Here is a 17,491-nt window from a genome sequence, read left to right on the forward strand (position 1 = left end):
AAATGTGCAAATATATTTGTATGGGGACAGATGTGTGTGTTGGTGAGATGTAATGTATTTGTGAACAGGCTGTGGGTTTTCCAACACACTCGTGTTCACGTGCCACTGTGCTGAAGGCCGCTTCCTCACTTCCCTCTCTCTCTCGCTCTCCGAGATGAGAGAAGATGGGTATATGAGTTGGCATGGCTAAAGGCTCTGCGCTGGATTGTGTGGAATCTCCTTGCGATTGTGTGCACTGACCCCTTTTCTGCGGCCTAATAAACCCTGAGCTAGTCATCTTCAGCTCACAGGGTTCATTCAGCCTGCAGAAGAAGAAAGGGTTAACAACAGTTGGCAAGATCCTTCTACCTCCTTAGCTACTGAGAACATTTCCAGTGGAGACTACAAGTTCCAAATAAGTCTGCAGTGAGCATTTTGAAGAGATAATTCACCCCCCCCCAAAAAAAAATTCTTATAAATTATCATCATTTACTCACCCTAAAGTCTCCTGAAGCCTTTGCAAGTTTCTTTGATGGGTCATTTTTAAAAATGTATTTATAACATTCCGAGTATCCACGCTCTTTTCCATACTATGAAAGTAGATGGTGACCATGGCTGTTATAGCAAGATTTGCAGTGAATAAGAACTAATTTTCAGTAGCTATCAGTTCCTCAAATAAATATGTGGTTAAGTTTCCGAAGACTTGGATAGCGCATAAGTCATATTCAACACTTTTAAATTACTTTTATGGAGTTTGATAACCTCTGTCCTCACCCAATTTCATCATATATACTTTATATAGGCCCGCCTCCTTTCAGTACTGTGCTTGTTGTGTTCTTTCTTCCGGTTTGTATTTCCACCGCATGAAGGTAAGATCTTGCGGATTTATGAATGAACCACTCGTTTGAAAATCTTCCCGGTCTAGTGACATTTCTTATGACATCCGCTTCAAATATTACAATTCTCATGATAACTTCTGTTAACTCTACAATAAGTTAGACCACTTCACCACCTAATTAGTCTTCAACAGCAATGCCATGGAAATATACAAGGCTAACGCAAAAACGGAAGTTCAAAGACAAAATTCTTAAGATGGCTGCGTGCTTGTTTCTCTGTTGCTTTAGGTGTGTAGAAGCAAACAGTGTGAGCCTTCTTCAAAACTTTCTTTTTTTTTGGAACGGCATGAGAAAATGAGTTACTGCATACACAAATATGCAACTTAGCATCAACAAACATACCATAAACACTCATGAAAAAATATTCAACATTAAAATGATGCTTCTGCTCCTTTGAACTTCACAGATAGGGATTTGATTGTGAGCCAATACAAAAGTGTCCACGAATGGGAACAGCTTATTGATGGAGGGAAATAAGTATGTCACATGGTGACCACATCTCATGAGAGTATTTGCAGGACTCAGAATGACTCCGAATGCTGAAGGAATCTCAGATTTAAGCTCGTCCCCTTACACTAACACTTCAGGTCAAATATTAAATAATAATGCTCTTACTGTTACTGTAAAGATTTAAACAGCAAAATTATGGGTTAAAGCAGCAAATAAATGCCACTGCTTACACTACAAAAACTAATCCCCCACCTCCCCCCTCCATTTCTCTCTCCCTCTCTCGTTCAGGCAGAACGCGGATCAGTGGCTTTTAAACTAACTGTACTTTATGGTTGAAGCTTCCACTGTGCCACAAAGACAAAATCAAACAATAAAATTGCTATACCCTGGCATCTTTTAAATAACCAATATTTAATACAGAGAGTATTATTGCAATAATTATAAATATCATATTGCTAATATTTACTGTGGTATCATCAATTATAAAAATAATAATATTGTTTTTGTTGTTACTATTAATACTAATAATAATAATTATTATTATTATTATAAGTAGTAGTAGTAAGTAATCATTATTATGTGTTATATAATACACGTCAAAGCTACAATAAATAATAATAATAATAATAATAAAAATAATAACAACAAATATAGTTGTTGTTCAAATTTACAAACAATTATTAATAATTCCATAATATAATAATTTACAGCATATATATAAAACAGATAAAACACATGTACAGTACACAAAGTTTTGGAAGTGACAGCACATTTAAACTTCTCACAGCAAACTCACACATGGATATCAACAGTTTAACCACTTTACAGTAGTAGAGCTGTTTTTGAGTAAATACTAATTTGCATTATATCATTAAATGTGTGCATGGCCGAAGTAAAGCTACTCAGTTTTTACCTCCTCAAAACACTTCACACCAAATTAAAGACACTAATCTGCACGTTTCCATGAGTTATAAATAAACCCACCCTAGTGACACCATAATGCCAAGCACAAGTGACAGAATTCCCTTTGCAGCTGCAATGCATTTTACTACCAGAGCTGAATCATCTTATTAGCATGCTGCGCTGCGGACTGCCTCTGCCGTCTGAAACTAATTGGTTCTGAATGAAGGACCGTACAAGAGAGCAAACAAACAAACAAATGTAGCACGCCAACTAAATACAACATTCACCCTGGAAATGACATCTTGATCCAAATTACATTACAAGGGTTTACAGATGTTTTAAAGGCTGAGAAACCCCCCCCCCCCCTCCCCCAGCAAACTTAAGCGCTTGTCATTTAAAGTGAGGGTTGTAAATCTCATAAATTACTTAAAACACGCCAAATCACTCAAAACACAAAAGTGATAATGAACAAACACCTGCAGTACAACATGTTTCGATAAATCAACTGCATTCCAATAATCCACATTAGAAGTAAATGCTGAGTGTCACACCACTGACACACTTCCTGTTCTGGCCAATCGGCAGCATAATGAGAGCTTGTAAAGTGCAAATGCATAATGCATCTTAAAAACAAATATCATCAAATTGCTTGATGGAAGCCTACCTTACATCCGAACATCAGCGACAAGGTGTTGTCATGGCATGCGACCTTACAGTGGCAGAGCATTGGATTGAAACAGTCGGGGTTCCTCAGTATAGGAGACATTCCTCTCACAACAGGAGCACTGCACTCATGCCACGAGCATTGACGTAGAGAGAGAGAAAGCACGAGACTCTTCACTCCTGGATAAGCAAGAGTCCGCCTAATGTATGAACACACACACACACACTCACTCACACGTGCTCCCTAAACACACACACACACACGCAACTGGGATGCAGCCACCGTTAAATCTCACTGCTCTCCCTTTTTCTACTCTGGTCTGAGTTATACGGTATTTCACAACACTGTTTACTCAAAGCTTTCTTCTTACTTATGCTTTACTTTCTTTTTGCAAAACGTATTTTTCTTTTCTTTTGATTTTGGGGTGAAATAATACCTGGACCGTGAGATTAACTAGTAATGCAAAGAACAATTTTGCGGCAAATGATCAAAATAATTGGCGCCGCCCGGCTTTATTAGCAAGGCCCAGTGTGATTTGCTAGACCGATTTGATATTCAGCGAGAACTTGCGCGATGGCAGAGTCACCGGAATAGGTCCGAATGCTGTTCTCCTTAAATATGTAAATTTGCGGGCTTTATTTGAAAAACAAGAGAGCTGTAATTTGCAACGGTGTGATGTCAATACTAGATTTCTTAGGGGCTGTCTCCTTGTTTCTATTGCCATTTTGGCTGTTCAATTACATGACAACATCTTTTTGGTGGCCTGAAAACGCAAACTTTTGAAAACGGGTTTCAAAGTGCACGCTTTTGAAAACAACACCCTTATCATCTCCGTGTAAACTACAAAAACGTGAATCAGTGAAAATGGTGATGTCATGCACATGCGTAGGCTATTACGTGTTTAGTCTATTAGCTTCTTTTTTTTTCCTAATGAAAGGATACAGATATTAACAGTAAGAAATAAGGGGGGCATACGGACATCATTACTTGTGGTTATAGGAATTACACAAAAGAACACAAATGACAGTATGTCATCATGAAAAATTAAAGGTTCCTTACAACAGACTCAAGGATGATAAATGTTTTTGAAGGCTTTGTGTTTAAAGGATTTTACATTTTCTTAAACTGAGTAAAAGGGACTATATATCAGAGGAGAACATTCAGAAATTAGGATTACAGTGAATGGAAATTGACCCAAAAGACAAAGTAATACTGCAATAAAAGAATGTGTATTGTTGCTGGTGCGTAGTCTTTCTTTACAAAGTGACATCGCCTATACTTGTCTGGCATGCATAATACAGGGTTATTAGTTGTTTTCACAGATCCGTGTGAACAGGGATCGTTTTGATTCTGTTGTCATCTGTACAATTTAGCACATCATTACCATGTAAACATACCTTAGTTTCCATGTGTGATGTATTCACACCTCCCTAATAAAAACAAATCTACACAAAAAATGTATTAACTTCAGTTAAACATATGCTATTGTTCAAAAGTTTGGATCAGTAAGATTTCTTTTTAAAGAAATTAAAACTTACAAAAGTGACAGTAGACATTTATGAAGTTTCAAAAGATTTCTAAATCAAATACATGCTGGTTTTTAAACTTTCTATTTATCAAAGAATCAAATATTAAGCACCACAACGGTTTTCAACATTGATAATAAAAATAAATGTTTCTTGAGCACCAAATCAGCATATTAGAATGATTTCTTAAGGATCATGTGATACTGGAGACTGGAATAATGATGCTGGAAATTCAGCTTTACAAGAATAAATTACATTTTATAATAGATTCCAATAGAAAACAGTTATTTCAATAGCATAAGACACTTCTATGAAAATATATAGAAATCTTTCTGACCACAAACCTTTGAAGGGTAGTGCATATATATGTATTTGGACAGTCATGTGGGTTTTGAACAACATGCTAGCATTCAAAATCACAACAAATGCAATACTGTTCAATGGGCATCTTCGCCAAGTTGAGGATGTATATTAAGATCAACTCAGATCCCGGCAGCAGATGTGCTAGCCGACAAATTACCACAACAACTCCAAGAGATGAGAGAGGATGTTTACAAGCCCATACAGCAAAATGCCAAACCCAGACAGAGTGCAGGATGGCATTATGCCCATGTGTGTGTGTGCGCTCCAGAAGGAAAACAGAGGTGTTCTGGGATGGTAGAAATCATGCTGGAGGTGAAGAATTATAAGTGAAACCCTCAGTGGGTGAATTTATGTGTCACGATTCCCTGTGTCTGTTTCATGGACTTATTTTGATATTCCGTTGTCTTGCTGTGCCTCTGTACTCTTCATGTGGTTTAATTCTTTTTTCTCTTTGTTTCTATTGCTATTTTGTAAGCTTCCATAGATACCCTTGTTAGTTACCATGTCAACTAATCACCAACACCTGTCCTTCATTAAGCTTCTTGTTACCTTTGTGTATTTAAACCCTCAGGCCCTCTTTACACCTGGTCTCTTTTGTCCAGTTTCAACCACTTTTGTCCTGATTTCTTTAGAGGGAGGGTCTATGGGCGGTTCATTGACACAATGTTGTCTATGGAAGCAGCAATAACAACCCATTCAAATGATATTTGACGACGGTTTTTATTCATATCAGAGATAGTGTAAATAACTATAAAGTCAACTGTATTTTCATTTCACCGGCCACTTACTTTCATGTATTTCGGGTGAAACGGATGAATTCACGCACTGTAATAACTTAAATCCAATCTCTGAACTGCGGCCCAAACACAGCGCCCATCTCACGTTACAGATCAAGATAACTTATAAAGGTTTTTTAAACTATTAAACAAACTCACACATATTTGAGAAAGTTTGTTAATATTTAGAAATAAAAGCGCTAAATCTGTCATACAGCGCTATTTTGGCTTTAGTGAATCACGTGCCAAGCATGACACGTCACCATGGAAACCATAGGGGCGGCATCGCAATGTCGTCTAAACATGATGATATCGTCCATCAGCACAACCCTAATTTACACCTGTATTTAGTGTCGTATTTTTATGATTGACCACAACACATCTTAATACCAGGTGTAAACAGGGCCAAAACCAAAACCAATTGCACTACCAGAGCAAAAACTGTTGAAGTACTTAAAAAAAAAAAAAATTGTCCCGTCTTATCTCTAACATTGGTTATCACTGTCAATCATCACAGTTTCTGATTCAATCACGCATTTAAATCCAGTTGTCAATCCAGAAACTTTGCAGTATAGCCTGCTTAGCACCATGAAAAACTAAACTTGCATTTAGATTGTGAAAGGATAATAAACAGAAAGCAAGAGAAGAGGCCTCCCTTTCAGGGTGGGAAATTAACTTTTTTGCCCACCAGCCACAGTGGCTGGTGGATGCCCAATTTTACCAGCCACTTGTATTTTTTACCAGCCACTTTTTCTGGAATTCAAATTTATGAATGAGAACTGTGACTTTGATAACATTGACGTCCATTACAAATATGTAATTCGTTTTATCCATTTAACAATATGAGTTATGCTGCACTCAGGAGCCAATTTCTGTTTTCCTCCGTGGATGCTCACGGGCGCACGCCCTTTAAAAAAAAAAAAAGCACTATTAGCACAAACAGGGCTACCATAATATGTAAGCAACATGTATGTACATGTTTGTATTTTTGAGAGAATATTATGCATGGTTATTTTACAGTTTATTTTTTAATATTAGTTAAGTCTGTATGACCATAAACGATGGAGTATTTAAATTTATTTTGCTGCTATTTGAAAAAAATCCAGCAAAACGCGCCCACGCATTTGTCGACCCCAGAGGGTTAACTCGATAATAAAGCCGTAAAGTAGGCTATCTTTCAACTCAGGACAGCACCACTTCTCACAAATACAGATAGGATTGAAGATGAAAAGTTTAACTGAATTGTTTGCATTTTCGGACGACGCATAGGTCGAAAAGCGCCACTTGTTCGAAAAGTACCTTCACTTTATATTTACTTCGCCCTCAACAGGTTGTACATTCATATACAGCTGACTCCGCGGCGGGCCTCTTAACACCGGGTATATTTTTTTAATTTTCCTTTCGTCTGTACCTCAGCTATATGTGTCACGGTCCGTTTAGCGCCGTGTCCGTGCGCTGTGTCCGTAAAGCACAGCGCTGAAAACCAATCAAATTAGTTACTCGACAAAAGTGCATTATTTTTACTTAGCAACAGCATTCTTTGACAAAAGATGTCTAATCCGTTACAAGGAATGTTTTAAGTAGTAACCAATAAAAATATGTTTTACAATCTACCCGCCACTGTGGCTGGTATACAAGGCAAAGTCACCCGCCACTTTGAAAAAGTACCAGCCATTGGCTGGTGGCGGGTGCTAATTTCCCACCCTGCTCCCTTTATAATCACTTAGGTTGCTAACTTACTGACTAGCACCTCTGATAGGCCATTGCGTTCACACACTCAACATATATGATTGTGATTGGCTAAACACTAAAAACATGCTGTAAATAGAAAACTTAAGACTCTCAGAGAGCACTCGAACAAAAACATGAGATCAACTGTGATTGGCTGATCAACAGTATAATGTCTGCCTATTATGTTCACAACTGCTCTGCACACCACCCTAAACCACCTTGTTGCTACTGTATATGTTAATATATTGAATAATATTGAAATTATATTAGAAGCAAATAAAAAAGGAGTACGATTTCAAGGTACCTTGGTTATAATAAACAGTATGTTCCTAAACATATACAAATATTACAGTAGTGGTTGCGTGTAGTGAAACTGTAAACATCTTATGAAACTGAATTACGGTATGTGCTAATGTGTGAAGAGCAACAGAAGGGGATACTGTATGTCCTTCCCCTGTAAATGTGGAGAGCTGAAGGAAGCTTATATGAGATCTTAGCATATGTATTTGTGCCAGTTAACCTTTGTGCCAAACAAACCCGAAGAAACACTTCTAAAAATACCAGCGAGTAAAACCCACCTCAAATGTGTGATCGCAGCTAAGAGCTGTGGGGTAGCGCGTTAGTCCTGGAAAAAAATAGGTATATATTTTATGAAAAACGGTATGATATCATGATTTTGCTGATTTTGGTACTGGATATGCTGCTGTTCTGAAGTTCACCATCAGTGTGCTACTGAAGCGAAACCAGCAAATGTGACAAAATAGAGGAACAAAATGGACATTTGAAATGGAAGGTGAATCTCACTCAGCACGACCCAAAAATAATTAATAAAGAGGGCAGCAGGAATGAACTTTAAATTACTTTGCTTTAAAAAAACTGATGAAAAAGGCAAAACAACAAACCTTACCACACCAGTCTGCAAATGTTGATATAAATCATGTGTTGCCTCGGGAGGAAACACATCAAACCTTGCCAAGCATCTGTCGCTTGGTTTGAACATCCTTACTTCTACAAGGCATTTAGAGATTGGTGAATGCAATCATTCAAACTATCTAATTTAGACTTTTATTTACTTTTAACACTGACCAAAGCATCATTTTGTATGTATTTGACCATTTAAGCGCAATAAGTTGTGAAAAAAAAACTCACTTTGGAATGTGCGGGTATGCTCTTTGTGGATGCTCTTTGTGTGCTCTTGCCGGCTTTATGTGTGTGCGCTGTGTGTATGAGTGCAAAGAAAACCCTCTCTCTAAGAGCCCGAGTTCAACTCAATGATATAAAATCGCTTGAATGTTTAAACTGACAAGGCTTAAAAAGAAGTGGGCAAGTGATATTTCCATCAGCTGTCCCGAAACGCGAGCGAGAGTGTTGTATCGCAGGACGCAGCTCGCTTATAGTGCAGAAGCGATGTCATTTGAAACCAGAAGCCATTTGCTCATTTTGGGAGATAGAGAGAGACACACGGTACTGTTGATTTTGTTTGTGAAATAACTTATCAGAAAAAGTTTTCAAATTACTGATTTGATGTGATAATCTGTGTTAGTTAATATACTAATAAATGCTTGTGGCAATTTCCCGCATTATAAATGCGAAACCATCGGGAATGAGTAAATCATTAAAATGATGTGCAATACCCATGCCAAAATTCAGAACATGTATGGTATCGGTTTAATATTTATACTAAGGTATTAGATTGTGGTACTGTACCGAAGCAAAAATTGTGGTATCGAGTCAACCCTAATCTATAGTCAAACACACATAAAGTACACAGTGAGTAGATCTGCACTAAAGCCCTGGGCCTTTGGGAGGTACAGAGTACACAGGCCTGTGCGTGTATGTGTGCAGTGTGTGTTGTGTGGTCATGCATGAAACAATTTATGTGATGGGTAATGATGCCTTAGGAAGGATCCTGAATACATGCACACACACACACGCACACGCACACGCACACGCACACACACACACACACACACACACACACACACACACACACACACGCGTGCGCACAACTTCTATTTTACATGTATGCTGCATAGACACATTTACATTGAAACATAATTGCAGGGGAAAAAAAACTGTATACAATGAAATTAATGTTTGCATTGGTGCTTTATTAAATTGAACTTTGTAGATTATTTTAAATATTTTTTTGTTAGATTCAGACTAAATGCTGCACAGACACACAATTATATTACAATTATAATATGATAATAATTATATATTATATAGAAAAATGTAATACAATTAATGTTTATATTGGTCATTTTTTTTATCAAAATGTAATTGTACATTATTCTTTAATTATGTTTAATGTTTTGGTCCCACTTTATATTAAGTGGCCTTAACTACTATGTACTAACATTGAAATTAATAATTTGATACAATGGACTTATTGTGTACATACATGTTTTTACCTGCATGTAATTACTGCTGTAATTAATATAAGTACATATAAATATTACACTGTTGACCCTTCCCTTACACCTTAACCCACCATTAAACCTACCATACCACACACACCTGTCCCTAACAGTACCCGTATCACACCTCAATAGCAGCTAAAGTGTTTTACAATACAACATGAACACAACAAGTACATTGTACATATTTTTCGATGCAAGTACATAGTACTTTAAGCCACTTAAAATAAAGTGGGACCAATATGGTAAATATGACATGAATACAGATACATGGAATAAATTAAAAGATGAAATTATAATATAAATATGTGACGAGAACATGTTCATATGACAACAAAAAAATGTAATGCTACTCTGATGCTGGATTTTACTTAACCAGAATCAAAGAATCGATGCTTTGCCTGAATCATCATTACTAAACATGTAAATGGATTATATGTAGTTCCAAAGCAATTTTCTCATTTCACACTGAATTAAAGAATTCTTCATTTTGACACAATGACAGTGACCATGGGCTGTCAAGCTCCAAAGTAGACTAAAATAAATAAATAAATAAATAATGCTTAAAAGGACCATGAAAGTAGTCCATACGACTATTTTTCACTGAAATATAACAACATACTGCTGTGGAATGACATTAGAGTGGATAAATGACATTTTTCATTTTTGGGTGAACTACCTTTTAAAATGCAATATTCTAAATTACATAGAGCTCTCATTGCACAGAGCCCATGTAAAAAGCAATATAAGGTCATTCTATTTTAGGAATCTACTCAACTGTGCATGACATTCCGAGACCAGATCTGCCATGATGTGAACTGACGGCACGGTAAATGGTCAGAAAGTGAATTGTCGTTCGCATGGTTAGCACGGAAGCAAAATCTGGACTTGGTCAAAAAAATATTGCTCACAGTATAAAACCAATCCATCCGTGCGCTGATCTTTTTGATTTTCTCCAATAGCAAGCTTCTATTTAGCTCAACACACAGTATAGTAGGGATCAAGTGAGGTCTACCTTAACAGTAATTACAAGGGTTTGGGTCCTCAAGTCATGAGTATTGCTTGCTTATTACAATATCGATGCTGTCAGGATCAAATATAGCACAACAGAAAGGGGGTTTGATAGTCTCATTAACAGGAAGCAGCCAGTGAAAGCTGTATTACTGAGCTATGTGCACATGGGGAGGAGAGTGGAACCTGGGTAGGGTAAGCGCTCATGTGGTCCACTAGAGGGCGCATTCACACAGAGCGTCACACAGATAGAGTGTACAGAGAAACTGAGATTGCAGCTAGCCAGATCCTGATATATTAGTCGAACCTCACATGACACTTCACACACAGTGCACTATGGGTGCTTGGGGATGAGGCATCACAAAGTATGGAGTCGGTAAGATTTTTTGAAAGCAGTCTCTTATGCTCAGTGCTCACCAATGCTGCATTTATTTGATCAAATATACAGTAAAAACCGTGATATTGTGTTAAATATTATTTCTAGCCGATTATTAAATAGATTTCTTCAAAATAAAAATCTTACTGACCCCAAACTTTGAACGATAAATGAAGTCTATAATAAGACCTTGAACCTTTTTTTAATGAACAACAGACAGTGTTCTTGAAGCTTTATAGCTTTACAGCACGTATCAACTAGTGGTGCTTGTACATACAAAACACACCATGGTTGATTCACTCAACACCACATTTATACATCTAGCTTTGAGTATCAATAATGGAATGGTTCAAAATGAAAATGGAAGATAAAGAAATATCCTCCAACTGCTCATCACTGCACTTATGATCACAGAAAGATCAACAGTCTGTTTTCGGTTCGCGGCCTCCTAATGTTAGCATCACAAGTCTGTAGCACTGTAATACTAATAATTTGTTACATTTATATAGCGCTTTTTCAGGGACCTCAAAGCGCTTTACATATACCCCTTTTCCACCAAAAAAGAACTGGTTCGGAACTGGTGCTGGTTCAAAGTGGGTTCGGAGTTGGTTCAACTTGCGAAACATTCTCAGAACCTGTATGTTTTTCCAGTGACTAAAGCGCCCAGCAAACGACGTCATTACGTCACTGTGTACGTCGCCATACGTCTTAGCTAGAAACGCTTGCAAGTACAACATTACTTTGGGATTATCTCTAACTCGTGTACCAAGAAGGCTTTAAAAACAATTGAAATATGTAAGTCTTTTAATTCCTCACTTTGATATGTAATATTTTCTGATTAGTTATGTACCCCTGTCTTGTGTCTTTTTTTCTTTCCATTTATTTGTTCTATATTGTGACTGTTTTCTTCTTTGCTTACATAATGTTTTCAATAAAAATTTTTTTTTTTAAAAACTAGAAACGCTTGCGCCAACTTCAAGCATAACAATTACAATGGCGGACTACATCGTGTTTCTGCAAATGTTTCTCCTGGCTTTGCGATCCTATATTATGGGTAAAAAAGATGTTTAGAACACATCTAAACCCGCCCCCAGCCCCCGACGTAAGCATGACGTGGTAAAAGAACGGTTCCAGTCCAGCAAAGAGTTGGTGCCGCTTTGGAACCAGTTTTCCTGGCCGAGAACCGGTTCTTTGGCTGTCGAAACACAAAGAACTGGTTCGCGCGCAGGCACCGGCTCTGAACCGGCTCTCAAAATGCTTTGGTGGAAAAGGGGGAATAGAAGGGGGAATCTCCTCAACCACCACCAATGTGCAGCATCCACCTGGAGGATGCGACGGCAGCCATATTGCGCCACAACGCCCACCACACACCAGCTTTACTGGTGGAGAGGAGACAGTGATGAAGCCAATCAGTATATGGGGATGATTAGGAGGCCATGATGGACAGAGGCCAAGGGGGAAATTTGGCCAGGATGCCGGGGTTAAACCCCTACTCTTTATCGAAGGACATACTGGGATTTTTTATGACCACAGAGAGTCAGGACCTCGGTTTAACGTTTCATCCGAAGGACGGTGCTTTTTTACAGTATAGTGTCCCCATCACTATACTGGGGCATTAGGACCCACACAGACCACAGGGTGAGCACCCCCTGCTGGCCTCTCTAACACCTCTTCCAGCAGCAACCTGGTTTTCTCAGGAGGTCTCCCATCCAGGTACTGACCAGGCTCAGCCCTGCTTAGCTTCAGTGGGCAACCAGTCTTGGGCAACAGGGTGATATGGCTACTGTAATATGTATAGCAGGTCTGTTTTCATTTCTGCTCTAGCATCAGAATCAAACTTACCTGCATCTAATGGCGCTTTTCCACTGCATGGTACGTTACGGTTCGGTTCGGTACGGCACGCTTTGGCGCTTTTCCACTGCATGGTACGGTACGGCTCGGCTTGGTACGGCTCACTTGTGGCGCTTTTCCACTGCATGGTACGGTACGGCTCGCTTTAAATGGTACCAGCTCTGTTGAGGTTCCAAGCGTACCGTACCGATACTTAAATGTGACGTCGAAACACTGTAGATCACTGATTGGTCAGACAGACAGAATCGTCACTAGCGTCATTGTATTTGCGAGACATCAAACCCGCTAGATTTAAATAGCCAGTAACAGCCACAGCTGTAGCACCTGTTTTAAAAGTACTCGCTTGAAGAAAAAAAAATTCCAAAAAAGAAATGTCTGAATCGTGGTCAGTGGACGAGAAGCGCAGACGTTCCTCTTGTTGGTTGCTGAGGAGTGGATAAACTATAACGATCAGTCATAATCCCCACTTTGAAGCGGTACTAACTCCAGTGGAAAAGCAACCGAGCTAAGGCGAACCGAGCCGTGCCGCGCCGAGTCGTACCACGCAGTGGAAAAGCGAAGCGAGCCGAACCGTACTGAGCCGTACCATGCAGTGGAAAAGCACCATAAACCCCCTCCAACTGACATTAATATTTCAGCATGCCTTAAGCACAAGAACTCCAGTCTGGCCTCAGACTGTGCGGCATTAGGGTAAAACAGTAAAGCATCAGCACTCAGTGGTGCAGGCTGAAATGGATGCACCTCTTCCTCTATGTGTCATTTACTCTGGCCTGCAGCAAAAAACAGGAAGAAGGGATCCATCCTGCCAATAACATTAAGGGCCTGTCCATTTAAATCTGTCATGATGCATTTATGATGAACTTTATGGGTTTGCAAATCAATACTATGGTTTATGTGGAACCTTTGAGATAGAAACCCACAGTCATTAATAAAATCTCATTTTCTCAACATGTCTTTACACAGACAAGGACCTTGTCTGCTACAAATTCAGCATCAAGATGCACGGAGCATAAAAGTTACACTAAACTAACTTTTTCTGCCCAGGCCTTCCTTTTGTAGAGCAAATTATTTTCAAGCCCCCCGCCTACATACATCACCAACATAAAAACACATTCAGACATGACCTTGCTTGCAAAAAAACAATACATTTGAAACATTGTAAATAATACAGTACTACAACTTCAACAGGCTTTTCTTTGTGTTTGTGATGTGAAGTCTATAAGTGGCGTCATACTCTCAGAAGCTAATATTTTGAAACATGCAACACACTATGGTCTCTCTCTTCATTACTTCATTACCACAGTTCTGTCATGACAACTCTCAGAGTGATTGGCATGGTAATGGGTATGACCATGTTGTAAGTTTGGTCTTGGCGGAATAGATCTGCTACGCTGCTGCTGTACAATATAGCGTACATAAATTACCCGTAGCAGATCTATACAGGTGGAGGCTGGGGAAGGTGGAGTGCTGGGGAAGGTGGAGGGTTTCTGAAGCGTTCTGCACTGCTACAGCAAATGCTACCCAAGGATTTGAAGGTTGAGCAGCGAGCTCATTGGCTACTGATACGGCAAAAACCAATCAGCTGCGCCCTATAGATAACGTCTGTGATTATGAACAGGCGAGTTAAAGGACCTATTAGCCTGTGCCATCTAGAGTTTCATGCCAGAACTTTTTATTCGTACTGGTGAATCAGGGGGTGAGATATGCCTTGTCATATTTTCTTGTTTTGAAGCCGTCTACACTGGAAGTGTATTTGTCCTTTGTGTCAAAAGATGTGCGAGTGCTTGGAGTACATCAGAAATAGAACGGGGCAAATTAAGCAGGATGATTTTGCAGTGGGGTCTTGTATCACCATGAAGAGGTTTATTTTACAGTTTGGGAACCACTGCACTAAAACATGCCAACAGTGACGCACCTCGGCCCCTTGATGATTCTGATGCGGATTTGATTCTGTGTTAAAGCAATGTAGCCCATATATTGTTTGTAAGATGAGAAGAATTCTGACTTCAAAGGTGTGGAGAGACATTCCCAGGACAGACTAGAAATTAATCGGAAGTTTGATAGGTTTTTACAAGCCGTTTAATTACAGCGGTAAAGGACAATTAGATTTGAGCTTTGAGACACCTCTTGGGAACTAAATAAAAAGAAGAGCAAGAAGACATCAAGTGACTCAATAAAAAATGTACTCCCCGACCACACCATAGTGTCCCAAGTTAGACTTGAAATTTAATTTTCACCTGTGATATTTTTCCAGGTTAGAAAATCAAGCCATTATTAGACTTATTAGACGGGCATTCCACATTTGAAATAATAATCCATTGCATCAAAAACTTGGGTAAACGTATTCCCATTCTACTCAGGGTTAAAAATTGCTTTAGTTCTGGATTTAAAAAGACAAGTACCCTGTGTTAAGTGCAATATAAAAAGCCCTTGAGGGTGATAGCGCCAAAGAAATCTCCATTCCATTCCTTTACGACAGAACAGTATAGTTTACCACTTATGATAACAACCTCATTAACTCTGTAATTGTAGAACAATATAACAAATTGTGGACAAACTAACAAATTTCAAAGTTGGCATGTCTTCATGCTTACACTTTTGGATAGCTGTATGGGAATGAACAATAAGCTGAAAAATGGAGCAAACAGATTTTACACAGAACGGATTAGAGTCCAGATATGGATCTTGCTTTCAAAAATAATGCTAAAAATAAACCTGGTTTACAAATCGTAAATGTGGCTCTGGGTTATATAAGCCAGCAGCGTGGGTTTACTCACACAACATGGAAAACCGAATTAAGATTCCCATGTAGCATCTCTCCCTCTCCCCACAACAGCCCATAGCACTTGGATAATCACTCTATTAATCATGGCAATGCTGTTAGTAATCACACAATTGTCTCCAATAAACAATTATCTCCAATAAAACAGGAAGGTGTAGGGGCAACTCCTCGGCTCACCACTGAGACATCTTGAAGCGGCAGAGAGCTCATTTTGACTGAGGAGGTAGAGCTGGGTTATGGAAGTTTGTATGGCATTAAGATTACTTTCTCAAGGTTATTGAACTCGATTTATTGGCAAATATGTTCCAGGTTCAATACAAAATGTGCTCAATCGACAGCATTTCTGACAATGTTGATTACCAAAAAAATTATTCTGGAATACAGCGAGGAACTTACAATGGAAATTGATGAGGCCAATCTGTAAATTGTAAAATACTCAGATTGAATATAGCCACAAGATGTAAACAATAACATGACTTTTTACAGATTAGTTGCCATGGCAACATACTCCCTAAAACCCTGAAATGACTGTAAAATTAAGTTGCTTTACAGCTCAAATAATGTATTAATTCTTCTATTAAAACCTCAGCAAGTGCTTTTATAAAATTAAAAGCTTCACATTTTTGCAGGGCAGTGTTGTTATTGTTAACTAAAACAAACAAACAAAAAATAAAACATTTTCCATTAATTAAAACAAAGCTGATATATATGTATATTAAATGAAACTAACTGAAATAAGTTTAAGCTGAAGTAATTAAAATGACTAAAACTAAAGTTAAATAGAAATATTTTACAAATATTAATGACAAAAGCAAATAAAAATACTAATAGGGCTGCCCAAATAGTCGACTAGTGCGGTTAGTTGCAGGAATAGTCGGTTAGTTGCAGGAAAAAAAACTAAAACATTCACCCATCATTCATTGACTTCAAATATGGCTAGGCCTGTCGCAATAATCAATAAATATAGACTTATCGCACAATATATGTACATGACCTCAATTTTGAGTTTCAAAACATTATCAAAAAATTATTAAAATGTTTAAACAGTCTCCTGTTTTTTCACGAGACATTCATAATAATTACTTTTGCTGGTGCACTGTGGCAAGCACTATGTGTGTGCTTGAGTGCTGATTAGGCTCTGTATTATATATAGGCAATTAAATGCTCATTATTATGATTTATGGCTTATTAATTTAAAAGCGGCTTATATTAACGACTACTAGTCGACTAGAAAAAAAGTTGAGGGCAGCCCTAAATTTTACACCACAAATTCTGTCAACTGAGCTGGACTTGTATTTAACCCAGAATAATCCTTTAATGCTGGGCCAAAACTAGGTAGAGAGATCCAGAATTCCACTTGAGTTGAGTTTATTTTTGTCCTGCCTCATGGCAGAATCCAGGTTGCAAGTAACCGTTATGAGTAACAAAGTTCTTATGATGCCACCGGCAGTTAAAGGACACACAGCACGAGCCTATCCCTCCCAGCGTCTCTCTGTGCCTGTGATTTTAAAATAGCAGCACAATTTCACAAGAAATAATTAACAAACAACACATGAGAATGATGACCAAAGCTGTGAGAACACAGTGATAATGCTGACACTGAGAGAACGAGAATCTTGGCCCCAAATCATCCTCCTACCTGGGTACACTCCTCCTTATATCTGTCTGAAGGCTTTCTGGACTGGAAGAAGAGCAGTCACAGAAAAAAAAAGAAAAAAGAAAAAAACTAAAGTGCTTACAGGACTGTTCTTTCTGGGGGTCAC

At 38.4% G+C, this 17,491-nt stretch overlaps 1 protein-coding gene across 43 annotated transcripts in view; it reads right to left on the bottom strand.

The window, feature by feature from the left end:
• dlg2 (discs, large homolog 2 (Drosophila)) overlaps positions 1-17,491 on the bottom strand; it is a 305,321-nt gene that overhangs the window by 154,749 nt on the left and 133,081 nt on the right. The gene's annotated exons all lie outside the window — the stretch shown is intronic.

This window comes from Siphateles boraxobius, unplaced genomic scaffold, assembly GCF_051911475.1.
Source record: "Siphateles boraxobius isolate OS27281-9 unplaced genomic scaffold, OSU_SipBor_1 25, whole genome shotgun sequence".
Classification (NCBI taxonomy): domain Eukaryota; kingdom Metazoa; phylum Chordata; class Actinopteri; order Cypriniformes; family Leuciscidae; genus Siphateles; species Siphateles boraxobius.